This window comes from Macrosteles quadrilineatus, unplaced genomic scaffold (assembly GCF_028750875.1).
Source record: "Macrosteles quadrilineatus isolate MER2022 unplaced genomic scaffold, UCM_ALF_1.0 Scaffold_2__2_contigs__length_208266976, whole genome shotgun sequence".
Lineage (NCBI taxonomy): Eukaryota > Metazoa > Arthropoda > Insecta > Hemiptera > Cicadellidae > Macrosteles > Macrosteles quadrilineatus.
This window is the reverse complement of record NW_026542595.1, coordinates 68,006,100-68,033,203: the sequence shown is the minus strand read 5'-3', so window position 1 is coordinate 68,033,203 and position 27,104 is coordinate 68,006,100.

Sequence of the window (27,104 nt, the reverse complement as noted above, 5' to 3'; positions counted from 1 at the left end):
AGGATCTGATAAACCTCCGCAATCTCCTACGGGGCAAATAAAATAAAACTTCTTTCAAACAAAACAAAACTCTTCACCCTTCTGACGGGTTCATCGTTTGTAGGGCACCAGCCCCAACTTACGAATATTAATCCTCTTGAAGGGGTTGGTACCAGGAATTTGCACCTTCATGATCCTTCTTTTCCCTCGCGTCTTCGCAGGGCGGTTGGTGGCACCCTCCTCGGGCTTCGGGGCCGGGGTGCTAGTACTCTCGCCTCCTACTGCTGATCTTTGCATCAGAATCTTTGGAGGAATTGCTGTCGGTTCAAAGTCGATCTCCATGGGTTGGGTCGTAGGTAGCTGACTCGACTCGGTTTCCGGTTCGCTTATAATCTCGAAACTCTCGGTGGTGGAAGTCACGCTGACCCAGTCACGTAGCCTCCCAGGTGACATCGACAGGGTAGGTGACGCCGGCATCTGATCCATGCTGACTTCTTCTTCCTCCTTCTTCTTTCCTCCCTTTCTTCGTCATCACTGCCGCTATCGAAGTCCTCAGGCCTTCGTCTTCTTCCTAGTCTTGCAGCCTGTTCGCGAAGGCCTTGCATTGTAGCATCCTCAGGGATTAGCCCAAGTGCTTTAGAGCGAAGGAGTGTCTCCTCGTTTATTGGAACCAGACCTGTTCCTGTGTCTAAGGCCCTTCTAAGGAGTCTTGCTGGAACCGTTGTACGTATATGCTCGGAAGTTTTAAAGTTTTGCATGCTAGGGATTTCCCTAGCTTTAAGTACCGCAATCTGATATAAATTTGGGTACTTGGCAATCGTTAAACTTGGTCCAACTTGTCCCAGGATCGCTGCATAGGGAAAGTACTCCCTCAACCTTTCTCTGTGGTCCCTCCAGGCTATACTGAACTCAACAGCTTCCTCCGCGAGGGTTTGCACACTTATTAAGGGGCTCTGTGCGTCCACAATGTCCTTAATGAGGTTGAGGGAGCACATCCCCTGAAATTCCCACGTCATTTGGATCTGATCACAAATTTCTTTCGCAGGGGACTCTGTGGGGAGCTGTCCTCCTACCTTCAGGGAGACGAAGAAGTCTATCAATTTCCTTTTAACCGGGCCCTGATCCGGCCAAGTGGAGCTTATGGCTCTTATCACCGTGTTTATGCTCGCCCTCCCACCTTCTTGAGCATATACCAACTCGTCCAGGCCTGAGGAGGCCATGGCTGCACACCAGCGCTTCTCAACGTATGAGATGTTGGCAGCGTCCTGTGAAATGGGCTTGACTATTGTTAGCCACCCTGCCAGCGCAGCAAGATAAGCTGTTTGGGCCTGTCTTGGCGTGATGGCCTCACCTATCTTCCTCTGGAATTCTCCTGGGTTGGGTTCATGTGCAACCTCGTGGCTTCTCGAAGCCAGGAACAGGTTCTTGGGTTTCCTTTTCAGGAGGATACACATTGTTGATGCTGCAAGGCTTATGACCGATGAGTGATGATGCCCTTCTGCGAAGCACCACTGGGGGTCAGACAACTAGGCTAAGGCTTAACCTATTAAATCACTCCTTAACTGCGATACCAGAGGGTTTAGGTAATTGAGTAGCGTGTTCCGCCCAAAGGATGCTGCTTGTGCTTCAGCAAAAGGATGGATATTGGAAGGTGACACAGAGGTCATGTAATATAAGATGTGTAGGTAAAAATCCTTTAGAATACTCAATTGGCCTTACTCAACTTTTGCTTTTCTCAATAGCCTAGTGTATGCTAACTCGTTTGGATTTTATATAGCTAGTCGGCAAAATTTCTTTAACTTCAAACTAATTATTTCACAATTTAAAATCTAAATTAAATTGCAAAAATACCAATTGATCACTGATCAAAATCGAAAACCTCGTTTATCGTGAACAAAGTGTCGCAAATCAATTATTCAACATCGATCGTGAATATCCAAACGTAAAACAACTAGTTTCCCTGAATCATAAAATGATATCAAGTAGGCACTATACCTTAGAGAGAGACGTGTTGATTGGGTCACAAAATGGCACAGACTGTCCGGCGGCGCCCGGTCCCAGTGGTCATGCGCAGAAACCACTTTTGGCAGTCTGACTCGGCCTCGGCGGCGGCTCCATCGGCGCTCGCGCTACTGCTTGAGCCTTACCTCACCGTGTTTAACCTCAAAAACCTTTGGTCTTTCGTACTACTTTTGACGACCCTCAACTAAAAACATTTTCTTCCGACTTCCATCGTGATATTTAAAAAAAAAATTGAGGTGTAAAAAAAACAACCCTTACATCCTCCACTCACTTCGTGGAAACAAAAAAAAAGAAACGGAAAAGAAAAAAAACCCCTTATCTTCTTCAAAAAAATAAAAATTCTTCTAACTCAAAATCACCGTCTTCAACTATCTTCCTCGCTGTTTGGATCCAACTCCTTAGGATCTGATAAACCTCCGCAATCTCCTACGGGGCAAATAAAATAAAACTTCTTTCAAACAAAACAAAACTCTTCACCCTTCTGACGGGTTCATCGTTTGTAGGGCACCAGCCCCAACTTACGAATATTAATCCTCTTGAAGGGGTTGGTACCAGGAATTTGCACCTTCATGATCCTTCTTTTCCCTCGCGTCTTCGCAGGGCGGTTGGTGGCACCCTCCTCGGGCTTCGGGGCCGGGGTGCTAGTACTCTCGCCTCCTACTGCTGATCTTTGCATCAGAATCTCTGGAGGAATTGCTGTCGGTTCAAAGTCGATCTCCATGGGTTGGGTCGTAGGTAGCTGACTCGACTCGGTTTCCGGTTCGCTTATAATCTCGAAACTCTCGGTGGTGGAAGTCACGCTGACCCAGTCACGTAGCCTCCCAGGTGACATCGACAGGGTAGGTGACGCCGGCATCTGATCCATGCTGACTTCTTCTTCCTCCTTCTTCTTTCCTCCCTTTCTTCGTCATCACTGCCGCTATCGAAGTCCTCAGGCCTTCGTCTTCTTCCTAGTCTTGCAGCCTGTTCGCGAAGGCCTTGCATTGTAGCATCCTCAGGGATTAGCCCAAGTGCTTTAGAGCGAAGGAGTGTCTCCTCGTTTATTGGAACCAGACCTGTTCCTGTGTCTAAGGCCCTTCTAAGGAGTCTTGCTGGAACCGTTGTACGTATATGCTCGGAAGTTTTAAAGTTTTGCATGCTAGGGATTTCCCTAGCTTTAAGTACCGCAATCTGATATAAATTTGGGTACTTGGCAATCGTTAAACTTGGTCCAACTTGTCCCAGGATCGCTGCATAGGGAAAGTACTCCCTCAACCTTTCTCTGTGGTCCCTCCAGGCTATACTGAACTCAACAGCTTCCTCCGCGAGGGTTGCACACTTATTAAGGGGCTCTGTGCGTCCACAATGTCCTTAATGAGGTTGAGGGAGCACATCCCCTGAAATTCCCACGTCATTTGGATCTGATCACAAATTTCTTTCGCAGGGGACTCTGTGGGGAGCTGTCCTCCTACCTTCAGGGAGACGAAGAAGTCTATCAATTTCCTTTTAACCGGGCCCTGATCCGGCCAAGTGGAGCTTATGGCTCTTATCACCGTGTTTATGCTCGCCCTCCCACCTTCTTGAGCATATACCAACTCGTCCAGGCCTGAGGAGGCCATGGCTGCACACCAGCGCTTCTCAACGTATGAGATGTTGGCAGCGTCCTGTGAAATGGGCTTGACTATTGTTAGCCACCCTGCCAGCGCAGCAAGATAAGCTGTTTGGGCCTGTCTTGGCGTGTTGGCCTCACCTATCTTCCTCTGGAATTCTCCTGGGTTGGGTTCATGTGCAACCTCGTGGCTTCTCGAAGCCAGGAACAGGTTCTTGGGTTTCCTTTTCAGGAGGATACACATTGTTGATGCTGCAAGGCTTATGACCGATGAGTGATGATGCCCTTCTGCGAAGCACCACTGGGGGTCAGACAACTAGGCTAAGGCTTAACCTATTAAATCACTCCTTAACTGCGATACCAGAGGGTTTAGGTAATTGAGTAGCGTGTTCCGCCCAAAGGATGCTGCTTGTGCTTCAGCAAAAGGATGGATATTGGAAGGTGACACAGAGGTCATGTAATATAAGATGTGTAGGTAAAAATCCTTTAGAATACTCAATTGGCCTTACTCAACTTTTGCTTTCCTCAATAGCCTAGTGTATGCTAACTCGTTTGGATTTTATATAGCTAGTCGGCAAAATTTCTTTAACTTCAAACTAATTATTTCACAATTTAAAATCTAAATTAAATTGCAAAAATACCAATTGATCACTGATCAAAATCGAAAACCTCGTTTATCGTGAACAAAGTGTCGCAAATCAATTATTCAACATCGATCGTGAATATCCAAACGTAAAACAACTAGTTTCCCTGAATCATAAAATGATATCAAGTAGGCACTATACCTTAGAGAGAGACGTGTTGATTGGGTCACAAAATGGCACAGACTGTCCGGCGGCGCCCGGTCCCAGTGGTCATGCGCAGAAACCACTTTTGGCAGTCTGACTCGGCCTCGGCGGCGGCTCCATCGGCGCTCGCGCTAACTGCTTGAGCCTTACCTCACCGTGTTTAACCTCAAAAACCTTTGGTCTTTCGTACTACTTTTGACGACCCTCAACTAAAAACATTTTCTTCCGACTTCCATCGTGATATTTTAAAAAAAAATTGAGGTGTAAAAAAAACAACCCTTACATCCTCCACTCACTTCGTGGAAACAAAAAAAAAAAGAAACGGAAAAGAAAAAAAACCCCTTATCTTCTTCAAAAAAATAAAAATTCTTCTAACTCAAAATCACCGTCTTCAACTATCTTCCTCGCTGTTTGGATCCAACTCCTTAGGATCTGATAAACCTCCGCAATCTCCTACGGGGCAAATAAAATAAAACTTCTTTCAAACAAAACAAAACTCTTCACCCTTCTGACGGGTTCATCGTTTGTAGGGCACCAGCCCCAACTTACGAATATTAATCCTCTTGAAGGGGTTGGTACCAGGAATTTGCACCTTCATGATCCTTCTTTTCCCTCGCGTCTTCGCAGGGCGGTTGGTGGCACCCTCCTCGGGCTTCGGGGCCGGGGTGCTAGTACTCTCGCCTCCTACTGCTGATCTTTGCATCAGAATCTCTGGAGGAATTGCTGTCGGTTCAAAGTCGATCTCCATGGGTTGGGTCGTAGGTAGCTGACTCGACTCGGTTTCCGGTTCGCTTATAATCTCGAAACTCTCGGTGGTGGAAGTCACGCTGACCCAGTCACGTAGCCTCCCAGGTGACATCGACAGGGTAGGTGACGCCGGCATCTGATCCATGCTGACTTCTTCTTCCTCCTTCTTCTTTCCTCCCTTTCTTCGTCATCACTGCCGCTATCGAAGTCCTCAGGCCTTCGTCTTCTTCCTAGTCTTGCAGCCTGTTCGCGAAGGCCTTGCATTGTAGCATCCTCAGGGATTAGCCCAAGTGCTTTAGAGCGAAGGAGTGTCTCCTCGTTTATTGGAACCAGACCTGTTCCTGTGTCTAAGGCCCTTCTAAGGAGTCTTGCTGGAACCGTTGTACGTATATGCTCGGAAGTTTTAAAGTTTTGCATGCTAGGGATTTCCCTAGCTTTAAGTACCGCAATCTGATATAAATTTGGGTACTTGGCAATCGTTAAACTTGGTCCAACTTGTCCCAGGATCGCTGCATAGGGAAAGTACTCCCTCAACCTTTCTCTGTGGTCCCTCCAGGCTATACTGAACTCAACAGCTTCCTCCGCGAGGGTTGCACACTTATTAAGGGGCTCTGTGCGTCCACAATGTCCTTAATGAGGTTGAGGGAGCACATCCCCTGAAATTCCCACGTCATTTGGATCTGATCACAAATTTCTTTCGCAGGGGACTCTGTGGGGAGCTGTCCTCCTACCTTCAGGGAGACGAAGAAGTCTATCAATTTCCTTTTAACCGGGCCCTGATCCGGCCAAGTGGAGCTTATGGCTCTTATCACCGTGTTTATGCTCGCCCTCCCACCTTCTTGAGCATATACCAACTCGTCCAGGCCTGAGGAGGCCATGGCTGCACACCAGCGCTTCTCAACGTATGAGATGTTGGCAGCGTCCTGTGAAATGGGCTTGACTATTGTTAGCCACCCTGCCAGCGCAGCAAGATAAGCTGTTTGGGCCTGTCTTGGCGTGATGGCCTCACCTATCTTCCTCTGGAATTCTCCTGGGTTGGGTTCATGTGCAACCTCGTGGCTTCTCGAAGCCAGGAACAGGTTCTTGGGTTTCCTTTTCAGGAGGATACACATTGTTGATGCTGCAAGGCTTATGACCGATGAGTGATGATGCCCTTCTGCGAAGCACCACTGGGGGTCAGACAACTAGGCTAAGGCTTAACCTATTAAATCACTCCTTAACTGCGATACCAGAGGGTTTAGGTAATTGAGTAGCGTGTTCCGCCCAAAGGATGCTGCTTGTGCTTCAGCAAAAGGATGGATATTGGAAGGTGACACAGAGGTCATGTAATATAAGATGTGTAGGTAAAAATCCTTTAGAATACTCAATTGGCCTTACTCAACTTTTGCTTTCCTCAATAGCCTAGTGTATGCTAACTCGTTTGGATTTTATATAGCTAGTCGGCAAAATTTCTTTAACTTCAAACTAATTATTTCACAATTTAAAATCTAAATTAAATTGCAAAAATACCAATTGATCACTGATCAAAATCGAAAACCTCGTTTATCGTGAACAAAGTGTCGCAAATCAATTATTCAACATCGATCGTGAATATCCAAACGTAAAACAACTAGTTTCCCTGAATCATAAAATGATATCAAGTAGGCACTATACCTTAGAGAGAGACGTGTTGATTGGGTCACAAAATGGCACAGACTGTCCGGCGGCGCCCGGTCCCAGTGGTCATGCGCAGAAACCACTTTTGGCAGTCTGACTCGGCCTCGGCGGCGGCTCCATCGGCGCTCGCGCTAACTGCTTGAGCCTTACCTCACCGTGTTTAACCTCAAAAACCTTTGGTCTTTCGTACTACTTTTGACGACCCTCAACTAAAAACATTTTCTTCCGACTTCCATCGTGATATTTTAAAAAAAAATTGAGGTGTAAAAAAAACAACCCTTACATCCTCCACTCACTTCGTGGAAACAAAAAAAAAAGAAACGGAAAAGAAAAAAAAACCCTTATCTTCTTCAAAAAAATAAAAATTCTTCTAACTCAAATCACCGTCTTCAACTATCTTCCTCGCTGTTTGGATCCAACTCCTTAGGATCTGATAAACCTCCGCAATCTCCTACGGGGAAAATAAAATAAAACTTCTTTAAAACAAAACAAAACTCTTCACCCTTCTGACGGGTTCATCGTTTGTAGGGCACCAGCCCCAACTTACGAATATTAATCCTCTTGAAGGGGTTGGTACCAGGAATTTGCACCTTCATGATCCTTCTTTTCCCTCGCGTCTTCGCAGGGCGGTTGGTGGCACCCTCCTCGGGCTTCGGGGCCGGGGTGCTAGTACTCTCGCCTCCTACTGCTGATCTTTGCATCAGAATCTCTGGAGGAATTGCTGTCGGTTCAAAGTCGATCTCCATGGGTTGGGTCGTAGGTAGCTGACTCGACTCGGTTTCCGGTTCGCTTATAATCTCGAAACTCTCGGTGGTGGAAGTCACGCTGACCCAGTCACGTAGCCTCCCAGGTGACATCGACAGGGTAGGTGACGCCGGCATCTGATCCATGCTGACTTCTTCTTCCTCCTTCTTCTTTCCTCCCTTTCTTCGTCATCACTGCCGCTATCGAAGTCCTCAGGCCTTCGTCTTCTTCCTAGTCTTGCAGCCTGTTCGCGAAGGCCTTGCATTGTAGCATCCTCAGGGATTAGCCCAAGTGCTTTAGAGCGAAGGAGTGTCTCCTCGTTTATTGGAACCAGACCTGTTCCTGTGTCTAAGGCCCTTCTAAGGAGTCTTGCTGGAACCGTTGTACGTATATGCTCGGAAGTTTTAAAGTTTTGCATGCTAGGGATTTCCCTAGCTTTAAGTACCGCAATCTGATATAAATTTGGGTACTTGGCAATCGTTAAACTTGGTCCAACTTGTCCCAGGATCGCTGCATAGGGAAAGTACTCCCTCAACCTTTCTCTGTGGTCCCTCCAGGCTATACTGAACTCAACAGCTTCCTCCGCGAGGGTTTGCACACTTATTAAGGGGCTCTGTGCGTCCACAATGTCCTTAATGAGGTTGAGGGAGCACATCCCCTGAAATTCCCACGTCATTTGGATCTGATCACAAATTTCTTTCGCAGGGGACTCTGTGGGGAGCTGTCCTCCTACCTTCAGGGAGACGAAGAAGTCTATCAATTTTCTTTTAACCGGGCCCTGATCCGGCCAAGTGGAGCTTATGGCTCTTATCACCGTGTTTATGCTCGCCCTCCCACCTTCTTGAGCATATACCAACTCGTCCAGGCCTGAGGAGGCCATGGCTGCACACCAGCGCTTCTCAACGTATGAGATGTTGGCAGCGTCCTGTGAAATGGGCTTGACTATTGTTAGCCACCCTGCCAGCGCAGCAAGATAAGCTGTTTGGGCCTGTCTTGGCGTGATGGCCTCACCTATCTTCCTCTGGAATTCTCCTGGGTTGGGTTCATGTGCAACCTCGTGGCTTCTCGAAGCCAGGAACAGGTTCTTGGGTTTCCTTTTCAGGAGGATACACATTGTTGATGCTGCAAGGCTTATGACCGATGAGTGATGATGCCCTTCTGCGAAGCACCACTGGGGGTCAGACAACTAGGCTAAGGCTTAACCTATTAAATCACTCCTTAACTGCGATACCAGAGGGTTTAGGTAATTGAGTAGCGTGTTCCGCCCAAAGGATGCTGCTTGTGCTTCAGCAAAAGGATGGATATTGGAAGGTGACACAGAGGTCATGTAATATAAGATGTGTAGGTAAAAATCCTTTAGAATACTCAATTGGCCTTACTCAACTTTTGCTTTCCTCAATAGCCTAGTGTATGCTAACTCGTTTGGATTTTATATAGCTAGTCGGCAAAATTTCTTTAACTTCAAACTAATTATTTCACAATTTAAAATCTAAATTAAATTGCAAAAATACCAATTGATCACTGATCAAAATCGAAAACCTCGTTTATCGTGAACAAAGTGTCGCAAATCAATTATTCAACATCGATCGTGAATATCCAAACGTAAAACAACTAGTTTCCCTGAATCATAAAATGATATCAAGTAGGCACTATACCTTAGAGAGAGACGTGTTGATTGGGTCACAAAATGGCACAGACTGTCCGGCGGCGCCCGGTCCCAGTGGTCATGCGCAGAAACCACTTTTGGCAGTCTGACTCGGCCTCGGCGGCGGCTCCATCGGCGCTCGCGCTAACTGCTTGAGCCTTACCTCACCGTGTTTAACCTCAAAAACCTTTGGTCTTTCGTACTACTTTTGACGACCCTCAACTAAAAACATTTTCTTCCGACTTCCATCGTGATATTTAAAAAAAAAATTGAGGTGTAAAAAAAACAACCCTTACATCCTCCACTCACTTCGTGGAAACAAAAAAAAAGAAACGGAAAAGAAAAAAAACACCTTATCTTCTTCAAAAAAATAAAAATTCTTCTAACTCAAAATCACCGTCTTCAACTATCTTCCTCGCTGTTTGGATCCAACTCCTTAGGATCTGATAAACCTCCGCAATCTCCTACGGGGCAAATAAAATAAAACTTCTTTCAAACAAAACAAAACTCTTCACCCTTCTGACGGGTTCATCGTTTGTAGGGCACCAGCCCCAACTTACGAATATTAATCCTCTTGAAGGGGTTGGTACCAGGAATTTGCACCTTCATGATCCTTCTTTTCCCTCGCGTCTTCGCAGGGCGGTTGGTGGCACCCTCCTCGGGCTTCGGGGCCGGGGTGCTAGTACTCTCGCCTCCTACTGCTGATCTTTGCATCAGAATCTCTGGAGGAATTGCTGTCGGTTCAAAGTCGATCTCCATGGGTTGGGTCGTAGGTAGCTGACTCGACTCGGTTTCCGGTTCGCTTATAATCTCGAAACTCTCGGTGGTGGAAGTCACGCTGACCCAGTCACGTAGCCTCCCAGGTGACATCGACAGGGTAGGTGACGCCGGCATCTGATCCATGCTGACTTCTTCTTCCTCCTTCTTCTTTCCTCCCTTTCTTCGTCATCACTGCCGCTATCGAAGTCCTCAGGCCTTCGTCTTCTTCCTAGTCTTGCAGCCTGTTCGCGAAGGCCTTGCATTGTAGCATCCTCAGGGATTAGCCCAAGTGCTTTAGAGCGAAGGAGTGTCTCCTCGTTTATTGGAACCAGACCTGTTCCTGTGTCTAAGGCCCTTCTAAGGAGTCTTGCTGGAACCGTTGTACGTATATGCTCGGAAGTTTTAAAGTTTTGCATGCTAGGGATTTCCCTAGCTTTAAGTACCGCAATCTGATATAAATTTGGGTACTTGGCAATCGTTAAACTTGGTCCAACTTGTCCCAGGATCGCTGCATAGGGAAAGTACTCCCTCAACCTTTCTCTGTGGTCCCTCCAGGCTATACTGAACTCAACAGCTTCCTCCGCGAGGGTTGCACACTTATTAAGGGGCTCTGTGCGTCCACAATGTCCTTAATGAGGTTGAGGGAGCACATCCCCTGAAATTCCCACGTCATTTGGATCTGATCACAAATTTCTTTCGCAGGGGACTCTGTGGGGAGCTGTCCTCCTACCTTCAGGGAGACGAAGAAGTCTATCAATTTCCTTTTAACCGGGCCCTGATCCGGCCAAGTGGAGCTTATGGCTCTTATCACCGTGTTTATGCTCGCCCTCCCACCTTTTTGAGCATATACCAACTCGTCCAGGCCTGAGGAGGCCATGGCTGCACACCAGCGCTTCTCAACGTATGAGATGTTGGCAGCGTCCTGTGAAATGGGCTTGACTATTGTTAGCCACCCTGCCAGCGCAGCAAGATAAGCTGTTTGGGCCTGTCTTGGCGTGTTGGCCTCACCTATCTTCCTCTGGAATTCTCCTGGGTTGGGTTCATGTGCAACCTCGTGGCTTCTCGAAGCCAGGAACAGGTTCTTGGGTTTCCTTTTCAGGAGGATACACATTGTTGATGCTGCAAGGCTTATGACCGATGAGTGATGATGCCCTTCTGCGAAGCACCACTGGGGGTCAGACAACTAGGCTAAGGCTTAACCTATTAAATCACTCCTTAACTGCGATACCAGAGGGTTTAGGTAATTGAGTAGCGTGTTCCGCCCAAAGGATGCTGCTTGTGCTTCAGCAAAAGGATGGATATTGGAAGGTGACACAGAGGTCATGTAATATAAGATGTGTAGGTAAAAATCCTTTAGAATACTCAATTGGCCTTACTCAACTTTTGCTTTCCTCAATAGCCTAGTGTATGCTAACTCGTTTGGATTTTATATAGCTAGTCGGCAAAATTTCTTTAACTTCAAACTAATTATTTCACAATTTAAAATCTAAATTAAATTGCAAAAATACCAATTGATCACTGATCAAAATCGAAAACCTCGTTTATCGTGAACAAAGTGTCGCAAATCAATTATTCAACATCGATCGTGAATATCCAAACGTAAAACAACTAGTTTCCCTGAATCATAAAATGATATCAAGTAGGCACTATACCTTAGAGAGAGACGTGTTGATTGGGTCACAAAATGGCACAGACTGTCCGGCGGCGCCCGGTCCCAGTGGTCATGCGCAGAAACCACTTTTGGCAGTCTGACTCGGCCTCGGCGGCGGCTCCATCGGCGCTCGCGCTAACTGCTTGAGCCTTACCTCACCGTGTTTAACCTCAAAAACCTTTGGTCTTTCGTACTACTTTTGACGACCCTCAACTAAAAACATTTTCTTCCGACTTCCATCGTGATATTTAAAAAAAAAATTGAGGTGTAAAAAAAACAACCCTTACATCCTCCACTCACTTCGTGGAAACAAAAAAAAAGAAACGGAAAAGAAAAAAAACACCTTATCTTCTTCAAAAAAATAAAAATTCTTCTAACTCAAAATCACCGTCTTCAACTATCTTCCTCGCTGTTTGGATCCAACTCCTTAGGATCTGATAAACCTCCGCAATCTCCTACGGGGCAAATAAAATAAAACTTCTTTCAAACAAAACAAAACTCTTCACCCTTCTGACGGGTTCATCGTTTGTAGGGCACCAGCCCCAACTTACGAATATTAATCCTCTTGAAGGGGTTGGTACCAGGAATTTGCACCTTCATGATCCTTCTTTTCCCTCGCGTCTTCGCAGGGCGGTTGGTGGCACCCTCCTCGGGCTTCGGGGCCGGGGTGCTAGTACTCTCGCCTCCTACTGCTGATCTTTGCATCAGAATCTCTGGAGGAATTGCTGTCGGTTCAAAGTCGATCTCCATGGGTTGGGTCGTAGGTAGCTGACTCGACTCGGTTTCCGGTTCGCTTATAATCTCGAAACTCTCGGTGGTGGAAGTCACGCTGACCCAGTCACGTAGCCTCCCAGGTGACATCGACAGGGTAGGTGACGCCGGCATCTGATCCATGCTGACTTCTTCTTCCTCCTTCTTCTTTCCTCCCTTTCTTCGTCATCACTGCCGCTATCGAAGTCCTCAGGCCTTCGTCTTCTTCCTAGTCTTGCAGCCTGTTCGCGAAGGCCTTGCATTGTAGCATCCTCAGGGATTAGCCCAAGTGCTTTAGAGCGAAGGAGTGTCTCCTCGTTTATTGGAACCAGACCTGTTCCTGTGTCTAAGGCCCTTCTAAGGAGTCTTGCTGGAACCGTTGTACGTATATGCTCGGAAGTTTTAAAGTTTTGCATGCTAGGGATTTCCCTAGCTTTAAGTACCGCAATCTGATATAAATTTGGGTACTTGGCAATCGTTAAACTTGGTCCAACTTGTCCCAGGATCGCTGCATAGGGAAAGTACTCCCTCAACCTTTCTCTGTGGTCCCTCCAGGCTATACTGAACTCAACAGCTTCCTCCGCGAGGGTTGCACACTTATTAAGGGGCTCTGTGCGTCCACAATGTCCTTAATGAGGTTGAGGGAGCACATCCCCTGAAATTCCCACGTCATTTGGATCTGATCACAAATTTCTTTCGCAGGGGACTCTGTGGGGAGCTGTCCTCCTACCTTCAGGGAGACGAAGAAGTCTATCAATTTCCTTTTAACCGGGCCCTGATCCGGCCAAGTGGAGCTTATGGCTCTTATCACCGTGTTTATGCTCGCCCTCCCACCTTTTTGAGCATATACCAACTCGTCCAGGCCTGAGGAGGCCATGGCTGCACACCAGCGCTTCTCAACGTATGAGATGTTGGCAGCGTCCTGTGAAATGGGCTTGACTATTGTTAGCCACCCTGCCAGCGCAGCAAGATAAGCTGTTTGGGCCTGTCTTGGCGTGTTGGCCTCACCTATCTTCCTCTGGAATTCTCCTGGGTTGGGTTCATGTGCAACCTCGTGGCTTCTCGAAGCCAGGAACAGGTTCTTGGGTTTCCTTTTCAGGAGGATACACATTGTTGATGCTGCAAGGCTTATGACCGATGAGTGATGATGCCCTTCTGCGAAGCACCACTGGGGGTCAGACAACTAGGCTAAGGCTTAACCTATTAAATCACTCCTTAACTGCGATACCAGAGGGTTTAGGTAATTGAGTAGCGTGTTCCGCCCAAAGGATGCTGCTTGTGCTTCAGCAAAAGGATGGATATTGGAAGGTGACACAGAGGTCATGTAATATAAGATGTGTAGGTAAAAATCCTTTAGAATACTCAATTGGCCTTACTCAACTTTTGCTTTCCTCAATAGCCTAGTGTATGCTAACTCGTTTGGATTTTATATAGCTAGTCGGCAAAATTTCTTTAACTTCAAACTAATTATTTCACAATTTAAAATCTAAATTAAATTGCAAAAATACCAATTGATCACTGATCAAAATCGAAAACCTCGTTTATCGTGAACAAAGTGTCGCAAATCAATTATTCAACATCGATCGTGAATATCCAAACGTAAAACAACTAGTTTCCCTGAATCATAAAATGATATCAAGTAGGCACTATACCTTAGAGAGAGACGTGTTGATTGGGTCACAAAATGGCACAGACTGTCCGGCGGCGCCCGGTCCCAGTGGTCATGCGCAGAAACCACTTTTGGCAGTCTGACTCGGCCTCGGCGGCGGCTCCATCGGCGCTCGCGCTAACTGCTTGAGCCTTACCTCACCGTGTTTAACCTCAAAAACCTTTGGTCTTTCGTACTACTTTTGACGACCCTCAACTAAAAACATTTTCTTCCGACTTCCATCGTGATATTTTAAAAAAAAATTGAGGTGTAAAAAAACAACCCTTACATCCTCCACTCACTTCGTGGAAACAAAAAAAAAAAGAAACGGAAAAGAAAAAAAACCCCTTATCTTCTTCAAAAAAATAAAAATTCTTCTAACTCAAAATCACCGTCTTCAACTATCTTCCTCGCTGTTTGGATCCAACTCCTTAGGATCTGATAAACCTCCGCAATCTCCTACGGGGCAAATAAAATAAAACTTCTTTCAAACAAAACAAAACTCTTCACCCTTCTGACGGGTTCATCGTTTGTAGGGCACCAGCCCCAACTTACGAATATTAATCCTCTTGAAGGGGTTGGTACCAGGAATTTGCACCTTCATGATCCTTCTTTTCCCTCGCGTCTTCGCAGGGCGGTTGGTGGCACCCTCCTCGGGCTTCGGGGCCGGGGTGCTAGTACTCTCGCCTCCTACTGCTGATCTTTGCATCAGAATCTCTGGAGGAATTGCTGTCGGTTCAAAGTCGATCTCCATGGGTTGGGTCGTAGGTAGCTGACTCGACTCGGTTTCCGGTTCGCTTATAATCTCGAAACTCTCGGTGGTGGAAGTCACGCTGACCCAGTCACGTAGCCTCCCAGGTGACATCGACAGGGTAGGTGACGCCGGCATCTGATCCATGCTGACTTCTTCTTCCTCCTTCTTCTTTCCTCCCTTTCTTCGTCATCACTGCCGCTATCGAAGTCCTCAGGCCTTCGTCTTCTTCCTAGTCTTGCAGCCTGTTCGCGAAGGCCTTGCATTGTAGCATCCTCAGGGATTAGCCCAAGTGCTTTAGAGCGAAGGAGTGTCTCCTCGTTTATTGGAACCAGACCTGTTCCTGTGTCTAAGGCCCTTCTAAGGAGTCTTGCTGGAACCGTTGTACGTATATGCTCGGAAGTTTTAAAGTTTTGCATGCTAGGGATTTCCCTAGCTTTAAGTACCGCAATCTGATATAAATTTGGGTACTTGGCAATCGTTAAACTTGGTCCAACTTGTCCCAGGATCGCTGCATAGGGAAAGTACTCCCTCAACCTTTCTCTGTGGTCCCTCCAGGCTATACTGAACTCAACAGCTTCCTCCGCGAGGGTTGCACACTTATTAAGGGGCTCTGTGCGTCCACAATGTCCTTAATGAGGTTGAGGGAGCACATCCCCTGAAATTCCCACGTCATTTGGATCTGATCACAAATTTCTTTCGCAGGGGACTCTGTGGGGAGCTGTCCTCCTACCTTCAGGGAGACGAAGAAGTCTATCAATTTCCTTTTAACCGGGCCCTGATCCGGCCAAGTGGAGCTTATGGCTCTTATCACCGTGTTTATGCTCGCCCTCCCACCTTCTTGAGCATATACCAACTCGTCCAGGCCTGAGGAGGCCATGGCTGCACACCAGCGCTTCTCAACGTATGAGATGTTGGCAGCGTCCTGTGAAATGGGCTTGACTATTGTTAGCCACCCTGCCAGCGCAGCAAGATAAGCTGTTTGGGCCTGTCTTGGCGTGATGGCCTCACCTATCTTCCTCTGGAATTCTCCTGGGTTGGGTTCATGTGCAACCTCGTGGCTTCTCGAAGCCAGGAACAGGTTCTTGGGTTTCCTTTTCAGGAGGATACACATTGTTGATGCTGCAAGGCTTATGACCGATGAGTGATGATGCCCTTCTGCGAAGCACCACTGGGGGTCAGACAACTAGGCTAAGGCTTAACCTATTAAATCACTCCTTAACTGCGATACCAGAGGGTTTAGGTAATTGAGTAGCGTGTTCCGCCCAAAGGATGCTGCTTGTGCTTCAGCAAAAGGATGGATATTGGAAGGTGACACAGAGGTCATGTAATATAAGATGTGTAGGTAAAAATCCTTTAGAATACTCAATTGGCCTTACTCAACTTTTGCTTTCCTCAATAGCCTAGTGTATGCTAACTCGTTTGGATTTTATATAGCTAGTCGGCAAAATTTCTTTAACTTCAAACTAATTATTTCACAATTTAAAATCTAAATTAAATTGCAAAAATACCAATTGATCACTGATCAAAATCGAAAACCTCGTTTATCGTGAACAAAGTGTCGCAAATCAATTATTCAACATCGATCGTGAATATCCAAACGTAAAACAACTAGTTTCCCTGAATCATAAAATGATATCAAGTAGGCACTATACCTTAGAGAGAGACGTGTTGATTGGGTCACAAAATGGCACAGACTGTCCGGCGGCGCCCGGTCCCAGTGGTCATGCGCAGAAACCACTTTTGGCAGTCTGACTCGGCCTCGGCGGCGGCTCCATCGGCGCTCGCGCTAACTGCTTGAGCCTTACCTCACCGTGTTTAACCTCAAAAACCTTTGGTCTTTCGTACTACTTTTGACGACCCTCAACTAAAAACATTTTCTTCCGACTTCCATCGTGATATTTTAAAAAAAAATTGAGGTGTAAAAAAAACAACCCTTACATCCTCCACTCACTTCGTGGAAACAAAAAAAAAAGAAACGGAAAAGAAAAAAAAACCCTTATCTTCTTCAAAAAAATAAAAATTCTTCTAACTCAAATCACCGTCTTCAACTATCTTCCTCGCTGTTTGGATCCAACTCCTTAGGATCTGATAAACCTCCGCAATCTCCTACGGGGAAAATAAAATAAAACTTCTTTCAAACAAAACAAAACTCTTCACCCTTCTGACGGGTTCATCGTTTGTAGGGCACCAGCCCCAACTTACGAATATTAATCCTCTTGAAGGGGTTGGTACCAGGAATTTGCACCTTCATGATCCTTCTTTTCCCTCGCGTCTTCGCAGGGCGGTTGGTGGCACCCTCCTCGGGCTTCGGGGCCGGGGTGCTAGTACTCTCGCCTCCTACTGCTGATCTTTGCACCAGAATCTCTGGAGGAATTGCTGTCGGTTCAAAGTCGATCTCCATGGGTTGGGTCGTAGGTAGCTGACTCGACTCGGTTTCCGGTTCGCTTATAATCTCGAAACTCTCGGTGGTGGAAGTCACGCTGACCCAGTCACGTAGCCTCCCAGGTGACATCGACAGGGTAGGTGACGCCGGCATCTGATCCATGCTGACTTCTTCTTCCTCCTTCTTCTTTCCTCCCTTTCTTCGTCATCACTGCCGCTATCGAAGTCCTCAGGCCTTCGTCTTCTTCCTAGTCTTGCAGCCTGTTCGCGAAGGCCTTGCATTGTAGCATCCTCAGGGATTAGCCCAAGTGCTTTAGAGCGAAGGAGTGTCTCCTCGTTTATTGGAACCAGACCTGTTCCTGTGTCTAAGGCCCTTCTAAGGAGTCTTGCTGGAACCGTTGTACGTATATGCTCGGAAGTTTTAAAGTTTTGCATGCTAGGGATTTCCCTAGCTTTAAGTACCGCAATCTGATATAAATTTGGGTACTTGGCAATCGTTAAACTTGGTCCAACTTGTCCCAGGATCGCTGCATAGGGAAAGTACTCCCTCAACCTTTCTCTGTGGTCCCTCCAGGCTATACTGAACTCAACAGCTTCCTCCGCGAGGGTTTGCACACTTATTAAGGGGCTCTGTGCGTCCACAATGTCCTTAATGAGGTTGAGGGAGCACATCCCCTGAAATTCCCACGTCATTTGGATCTGATCACAAATTTCTTTCGCAGGGGACTCTGTGGGGAGCTGTCCTCCTACCTTCAGGGAGACGAAGAAGTCTATCAATTTCCTTTTAACCGGGCCCTGATCCGGCCAAGTGGAGCTTATGGCTCTTATCACCGTGTTTATGCTCGCCCTCCCACCTTCTTGAGCATATACCAACTCGTCCAGGCCTGAGGAGGCCATGGCTGCACACCAGCGCTTCTCAACGTATGAGATGTTGGCAGCGTCCTGTGAAATGGGCTTGACTATTGTTAGCCACCCTGCCAGCGCAGCAAGATAAGCTGTTTGGGCCTGTCTTGGCGTGATGGCCTCACCTATCTTCCTCTGGAATTCTCCTGGGTTGGGTTCATGTGCAACCTCGTGGCTTCTCGAAGCCAGGAACAGGTTCTTGGGTTTCCTTTTCAGGAGGATACACATTGTTGATGCTGCAAGGCTTATGACCGATGAGTGATGATGCCCTTCTGCGAAGCACCACTGGGGGTCAGACAACTAGGCTAAGGCTTAACCTATTAAATCACTCCTTAACTGCGATACCAGAGGGTTTAGGTAATTGAGTAGCGTGTTCCGCCCAAAGGATGCTGCTTGTGCTTCAGCAAAAGGATGGATATTGGAAGGTGACACAGAGGTCATGTAATATAAGATGTGTAGGTAAAAATCCTTTAGAATACTCAATTGGCCTTACTCAACTTTTGCTTTCCTCAATAGCCTAGTGTATGCTAACTCGTTTGGATTTTATATAGCTAGTCGGCAAAATTTCTTTAACTTCAAACTAATTATTTCACAATTTAAAATCTAAATTAAATTGCAAAAATACCAATTGATCACTGATCAAAATCGAAAACCTCGTTTATCGTGAACAAAGTGTCGCAAATCAATTATTCAACATCGATCGTGAATATCCAAACGTAAAACAACTAGTTTCCCTGAATCATAAAATGATATCAAGTAGGCACTATACCTTAGAGAGAGACGTGTTGATTGGGTCACAAAATGGCACAGACTGTCCGGCGGCGCCCGGTCCCAGTGGTCATGCGCAGAAACCACTTTTGGCAGTCTGACTCGGCCTCGGCGGCGGCTCCATCGGCGCTCGCGCTAACTGCTTGAGCCTTACCTCACCGTGTTTAACCTCAAAAACCTTTGGTCTTTCGTACTACTTTTGACGACCCTCAACTAAAAACATTTTCTTCCGACTTCCATCGTGATATTTTAAAAAAAAATTGAGGTGTAAAAAAAACAACCCTTACATCCTCCACTCACTTCGTGGAAACAAAAAAAAAGAAACGGAAAAGAAAAAAAACCCCTTATCTTCTTCAAAAAAATAAAAATTCTTCTAACTCAAATCACCGTCTTCAACTATCTTCCTCGCTGTTTGGATCCAACTCCTTAGGATCTGATAAACCTCCGCAATCTCCTACGGGGCAAATAAAATAAAACTTCTTTCAAACAAAACAAAACTCTTCACCCTTCTGACGGGTTCATCGTTTGTAGGGCACCAGCCCCAACTTACGAATATTAATCCTCTTGAAGGGGTTGGTACCAGGAATTTGCACCTTCATGATCCTTCTTTTCCCTCGCGTCTTCGCAGGGCGGTTGGTGGCACCCTCCTCGGGCTTCGGGGCCGGGGTGCTAGTACTCTCGCCTCCTACTGCTGATCTTTGCATCAGAATCTCTGGAGGAATTGCTGTCGGTTCAAAGTCGATCTCCATGGGTTGGGTCGTAGGTAGCTGACTCGACTCGGTTTCCGGTTCGCTTATAATCTCGAAACTCTCGGTGGTGGAAGTCACGCTGACCCAGTCACGTAGCCTCCCAGGTGACATCGACAGGGTAGGTGACGCCGGCATCTGATCCATGCTGACTTCTTCTTCCTCCTTCTTCTTTCCTCCCTTTCTTCGTCATCACTGCCGCTATCGAAGTCCTCAGGCCTTCGTCTTCTTCCTAGTCTTGCAGCCTGTTCGCGAAGGCCTTGCATTGTAGCATCCTCAGGGATTAGCCCAAGTGCTTTAGAGCGAAGGAGTGTCTCCTCGTTTATTGGAACCAGACCTGTTCCTGTGTCTAAGGCCCTTCTAAGGAGTCTTGCTGGAACCGTTGTACGTATATGCTCGGAAGTTTTAAAGTTTTGCATGCTAGGGATTTCCCTAGCTTTAAGTACCGCAATCTGATATAAATTTGGGTACTTGGCAATCGTTAAACTTGGTCCAACTTGTCCCAGGATCGCTGCATAGGGAAAGTACTCCCTCAACCTTTCTCTGTGGTCCCTCCAGGCTATACTGAACTCAACAGCTTCCTCCGCGAGGGTTTGCACACTTATTAAGGGGCTCTGTGCGTCCACAATGTCCTTAATGAGGTTGAGGGAGCACATCCCCTGAAATTCCCACGTCATTTGGATCTGATCACAAATTTCTTTCGCAGGGGACTCTGTGGGGAGCTGTCCTCCTACCTTCAGGGAGACGAAGAAGTCTATCAATTTCCTTTTAACCGGGCCCTGATCCGGCCAAGTGGAGCTTATGGCTCTTATCACCGTGTTTATGCTCGCCCTCCCACCTTCTTGAGCATATACCAACTCGTCCAGGCCTGAGGAGGCCATGGCTGCACACCAGCGCTTCTCAACGTATGAGATGTTGGCAGCGTCCTGTGAAATGGGCTTGACTATTGTTAGCCACCCTGCCAGCGCAGCAAGATAAGCTGTTTGGGCCTGTCTTGGCGTGATGGCCTCACCTATCTTCCTCTGGAATTCTCCTGGGTTGGGTTCATGTGCAACCTCGTGGCTTCTCGAAGCCAGGAACAGGTTCTTGGGTTTCCTTTTCAGGAGGATACACATTGTTGATGCTGCAAGGCTTATGACCGATGAGTGATGATGCCCTTCTGCGAAGCACCACTGGGGGTCAGACAACTAGGCTAAGGCTTAACCTATTAAATCACTCCTTAACTGCGATACCAGAGGGTTTAGGTAATTGAGTAGCGTGTTCCGCCCAAAGGATGCTGCTTGTGCTTCAGCAAAAGGATGGATATTGGAAGGTGACACAGAGGTCATGTAATATAAGATGTGTAGGTAAAAATCCTTTAGAATACTCAATTGGCCTTACTCAACTTTTGCTTTCCTCAATAGCCTAGTGTATGCTAACTCGTTTGGATTTTATATAGCTAGTCGGCAAAATTTCTTTAACTTCAAACTAATTATTTCACAATTTAAAATCTAAATTAAATTGCAAAAATACCAATTGATCACTGATCAAAATCGAAAACCTCGTTTATCGTGAACAAAGTGTCGCAAATCAATTATTCAACATCGATCGTGAATATCCAAACGTAAAACAACTAGTTTCCCTGAATCATAAAATGATATCAAGTAGGCACTATACCTTAGAGAGAGACGTGTTGATTGGGTCACAAAATGGCACAGACTGTCCGGCGGCGCCCGGTCCCAGTGGTCATGCGCAGAAACCACTTTTGGCAGTCTGACTCGGCCTCGGCGGCGGCTCCATCGGCGCTCGCGCTAACTGCTTGAGCCTTACCTCACCGTGTTTAACCTCAAAAACCTTTGGTCTTTCGTACTACTTTTGACGACCCTCAACTAAAAACATTTTCTTCCGACTTCCATCGTGATATTTTAAAAAAAAATTGAGGTGTAAAAAAAACAACCCTTACATCCTCCACTCACTTCGTGGAAACAAAAAAAAAGAAACGGAAAAGAAAAAAAACCCCTTATCTTCTTCAAAAAAATAAAAATTCTTCTAACTCAAATCACCGTCTTCAACTATCTTCCTCGCTGTTTGGATCCAACTCCTTAGGATCTGATAAACCTCCGCAATCTCCTACGGGGCAAATAAAATAAAACTTCTTTCAAACAAAACAAAACTCTTCACCCTTCTGACGGGTTCATCGTTTGTAGGGCACCAGCCCCAACTTACGAATATTAATCCTCTTGAAGGGGTTGGTACCAGGAATTTGCACCTTCATGATCCTTCTTTTCCCTCGCGTCTTCGCAGGGCGGTTGGTGGCACCCTCCTCGGGCTTCGGGGCCGGGGTGCTAGTACTCTCGCCTCCTACTGCTGATCTTTGCATCAGAATCTCTGGAGGAATTGCTGTCGGTTCAAAGTCGATCTCCATGGGTTGGGTCGTAGGTAGCTGACTCGACTCGGTTTCCGGTTCGCTTATAATCTCGAAACTCTCGGTGGTGGAAGTCACGCTGACCCAGTCACGTAGCCTCCCAGGTGACATCGACAGGGTAGGTGACGCCGGCATCTGATCCATGCTGACTTCTTCTTCCTCCTTCTTCTTTCCTCCCTTTCTTCGTCATCACTGCCGCTATCGAAGTCCTCAGGCCTTCGTCTTCTTCCTAGTCTTGCAGCCTGTTCGCGAAGGCCTTGCATTGTAGCATCCTCAGGGATTAGCCCAAGTGCTTTAGAGCGAAGGAGTGTCTCCTCGTTTATTGGAACCAGACCTGTTCCTGTGTCTAAGGCCCTTCTAAGGAGTCTTGCTGGAACCGTTGTACGTATATGCTCGGAAGTTTTAAAGTTTTGCATGCTAGGGATTTCCCTAGCTTTAAGTACCGCAATCTGATATAAATTTGGGTACTTGGCAATCGTTAAACTTGGTCCAACTTGTCCCAGGATCGCTGCATAGGGAAAGTACTCCCTCAACCTTTCTCTGTGGTCCCTCCAGGCTATACTGAACTCAACAGCTTCCTCCGCGAGGGTTTGCACACTTATTAAGGGGCTCTGTGCGTCCACAATGTCCTTAATGAGGTTGAGGGAGCACATCCCCTGAAATTCCCACGTCATTTGGATCTGATCACAAATTTCTTTCGCAGGGGACTCTGTGGGGAGCTGTCCTCCTACCTTCAGGGAGACGAAGAAGTCTATCAATTTCCTTTTAACCGGGCCCTGATCCGGCCAAGTGGAGCTTATGGCTCTTATCACCGTGTTTATGCTCGCCCTCCCACCTTCTTGAGCATATACCAACTCGTCCAGGCCTGAGGAGGCCATGGCTGCACACCAGCGCTTCTCAACGTATGAGATGTTGGCAGCGTCCTGTGAAATGGGCTTGACTATTGTTAGCCACCCTGCCAGCGCAGCAAGATAAGCTGTTTGGGCCTGTCTTGGCGTGATGGCCTCACCTATCTTCCTCTGGAATTCTCCTGGGTTGGGTTCATGTGCAACCTCGTGGCTTCTCGAAGCCAGGAACAGGTTCTTGGGTTTCCTTTTCAGGAGGATACACATTGTTGATGCTGCAAGGCTTATGACCGATGAGTGATGATGCCCTTCTGCGAAGCACCACTGGGGGTCAGACAACTAGGCTAAGGCTTAACCTATTAAATCACTCCTAACTGCGATACCAGAGGGTTTAGGTAATTGAGTAGCGTGTTCCGCCCAAAGGATGCTGCTTGTGCTTCAGCAAAAGGATGGATATTGGAAGGTGACACAGAGGTCATGTAATATAAGATGTGTAGGTAAAAATCCTTTAGAATACTCAATTGGCCTTACTCAACTTTTGCTTTCCTCAATAGCCTAGTGTATGCTAACTCGTTTGGATTTTATATAGCTAGTCGGCAAAATTTCTTTAACTTCAAACTAATTATTTCACAATTTAAAATCTAAATTAAATTGCAAAAATACCAATTGATCACTGATCAAAATCGAAAACCTCGTTTATCGTGAACAAAGTGTCGCAAATCAATTATTCAACATCGATCGTGAATATCCAAACGTAAAACAACTAGTTTCCCTGAATCATAAAATGATATCAAGTAGGCACTATACCTTAGAGAGAGACGTGTTGATTGGGTCACAAAATGGCACAGACTGTCCGGCGGCGCCCGGTCCCAGTGGTCATGCGCAGAAACCACTTTTGGCAGTCTGACTCGGCCTCGGCGGCGGCTCCATCGGCGCTCGCGCTAACTGCTTGAGCCTTACCTCACCGTGTTTAACCTCAAAAACCTTTGGTCTTTCGTACTACTTTTGACGACCCTCAACTAAAAACATTTTCTTCCGACTTCCATCGTGATATTTTAAAAAAAAATTGAGGTGTAAAAAAAACAACCCTTACATCCTCCACTCACTTCGTGGAAACAAAAAAAAAGAAACGGAAAAGAAAAAAAACCCCTTATCTTCTTCAAAAAAATAAAAATTCTTCTAACTCAAAATCACCGTCTTCAACTATCTTCCTCGCTGTTTGGATCCAACTCCTTAGGATCTGATAAACCTCCGCAATCTCCTACGGGGCAAATAAAATAAAACTTCTTTCAAACAAAACAAAACTCTTCACCCTTCTGACGGGTTCATCGTTTGTAGGGCACCAGCCCCAACTTACGAATATTAATCCTCTTGAAGGGGTTGGTACCAGGAATTTGCACCTTCATGATCCTTCTTTTCCCTCGCGTCTTCGCAGGGCGGTTGGTGGCACCCTCCTCGGGCTTCGGGGCCGGGGTGCTAGTACTCTCGCCTCCTACTGCTGATCTTTGCATCAGAATCTCTGGAGGAATTGCTGTCGGTTCAAAGTCGATCTCCATGGGTTGGGTCGTAGGTAGCTGACTCGACTCGGTTTCCGGTTCGCTTATAATCTCGAAACTCTCGGTGGTGGAAGTCACGCTGACCCAGTCACGTAGCCTCCCAGGTGACATCGACAGGGTAGGTGACGCCGGCATCTGATCCATGCTGACTTCTTCTTCCTCCTTCTTCTTTCCTCCCTTTCTTCGTCATCACTGCCGCTATCGAAGTCCTCAGGCCTTCGTCTTCTTCCTAGTCTTGCAGCCTGTTCGCGAAGGCCTTGCATTGTAGCATCCTCAGGGATTAGCCCAAGTGCTTTAGAGCGAAGGAGTGTCTCCTCGTTTATTGGAACCAGACCTGTTCCTGTGTCTAAGGCCCTTCTAAGGAGTCTTGCTGGAACCGTTGTACGTATATGCTCGGAAGTTTTAAAGTTTTGCATGCTAGGGATTTCCCTAGCTTTAAGTACCGCAATCTGATATAAATTTGGGTACTTGGCAATCGTTAAACTTGGTCCAACTTGTCCCAGGATCGCTGCATAGGGAAAGTACTCCCTCAACCTTTCTCTGTGGTCCCTCCAGGCTATACTGAACTCAACAGCTTCCTCCACGAGGGTTGCACACTTATTAAGGGGCTCTGTGCGTCCACAATGTCCTTAATGAGGTTGAGGGAGCACATCCCCTGAAATTCCCACGTCATTTGGATCTGATCACAAATTTCTTTCGCAGGGGACTCTGTGGGGAGCTGTCCTCCTACCTTCAGGGAGACGAAGAAGTCTATCAATTTCCTTTTAACCGGGCCCTGATCCGGCCAAGTGGAGCTTATGGCTCTTATCACCGTGTTTATGCTCGCCCTCCCACCTTCTTGAGCATATACCAACTCGTCCAGGCCTGAGGAGGCCATGGCTGCACACCAGCGCTTCTCAACGTATGAGATGTTGGCAGCGTCCTGTGAAATGGGCTTGACTATTGTTAGCCACCCTGCCAGCGCAGCAAGATAAGCTGTTTGGGCCTGTCTTGGCGTGTTGGCCTCACCTATCTTCCTCTGGAATTCTCCTGGGTTGGGTTCATGTGCAACCTCGTGGCTTCTCGAAGCCAGGAACAGGTTCTTGGGTTTCCTTTTCAGGAGGATACACATTGTTGATGCTGCAAGGCTTATGACCGATGAGTGATGATGCCCTTCTGCGAAGCACCACTGGGGGTCAGACAACTAGGCTAAGGCTTAACCTATTAAATCACTCCTTAACTGCGATACCAGAGGGTTTAGGTAATTGAGTAGCGTGTTCCGCCCAAAGGATGCTGCTTGTGCTTCAGCAAAAGGATGGATATTGGAAGGTGACACAGAGGTCATGTAATATAAGATGTGTAGGTAAAAATCCTTTAGAATACTCAATTGGCCTTACTCAACTTTTGCTTTCCTCAATAGCCTAGTGTATGCTAACTCGTTTGGATTTTATATAGCTAGTCGGCAAAATTTCTTTAACTTCAAACTAATTATTTCACAATTTAAAATCTAAATTAAATTGCAAAAATACCAATTGATCACTGATCAAAATCGAAAACCTCGTTTATCGTGAACAAAGTGTCGCAAATCAATTATTCAACATCGATCGTGAATATCCAAACGTAAAACAACTAGTTTCCCTGAATCATAAAATGATATCAAGTAGGCACTATACCTTAGAGAGAGACGTGTTGATTGGGTCACAAAATGGCACAGACTGTCCGGCGGCGCCCGGTCCCAGTGGTCATGCGCAGAAACCACTTTTGGCAGTCTGACTCGGCCTCGGCGGCGGCTCCATCGGCGCTCGCGCTAACTGCTTGAGCCTTACCTCACCGTGTTTAACCTCAAAAACCTTTGGTCTTTCGTACTACTTTTGACGACCCTCAACTAAAAACATTTTCTTCCGACTTCCATCGTGATATTTAAAAAAAAAATTGAGGTGTAAAAAAAACAACCCTTACATCCTCCACTCACTTCGTGGAAACAAAAAAAAAGAAACGGAAAAGAAAAAAAACCCCTTATCTTCTTCAAAAAAATAAAAATTCTTCTAACTCAAAATCACCGTCTTCAACTATCTTCCTCGCTGTTTGGATCCAACTCCTTAGGATCTGATAAACCTCCGCAATCTCCTACGGGGCAAATAAAATAAAACTTCTTTCAAACAAAACAAAACTCTTCACCCTTCTGACGGGTTCATCGTTTGTAGGGCACCAGCCCCAACTTACGAATATTAATCCTCTTGAAGGGGTTGGTACCAGGAATTTGCACCTTCATGATCCTTCTTTTCCCTCGCGTCTTCGCAGGGCGGTTGGTGGCACCCTCCTCGGGCTTCGGGGCCGGGGTGCTAGTACTCTCGCCTCCTACTGCTGATCTTTGCATCAGAATCTCTGGAGGAATTGCTGTCGGTTCAAAGTCGATCTCCATGGGTTGGGTCGTAGGTAGCTGACTCGACTCGGTTTCCGGTTCGCTTATAATCTCGAAACTCTCGGTGGTGGAAGTCACGCTGACCCAGTCACGTAGCCTCCCAGGTGACATCGACAGGGTAGGTGACGCCGGCATCTGATCCATGCTGACTTCTTCTTCCTCCTTCTTCTTTCCTCCCTTTCTTCGTCATCACTGCCGCTATCGAAGTCCTCAGGCCTTCGTCTTCTTCCTAGTCTTGCAGCCTGTTCGCGAAGGCCTTGCATTGTAGCATCCTCAGGGATTAGCCCAAGTGCTTTAGAGCGAAGGAGTGTCTCCTCGTTTATTGGAACCAGACCTGTTCCTGTGTCTAAGGCCCTTCTAAGGAGTCT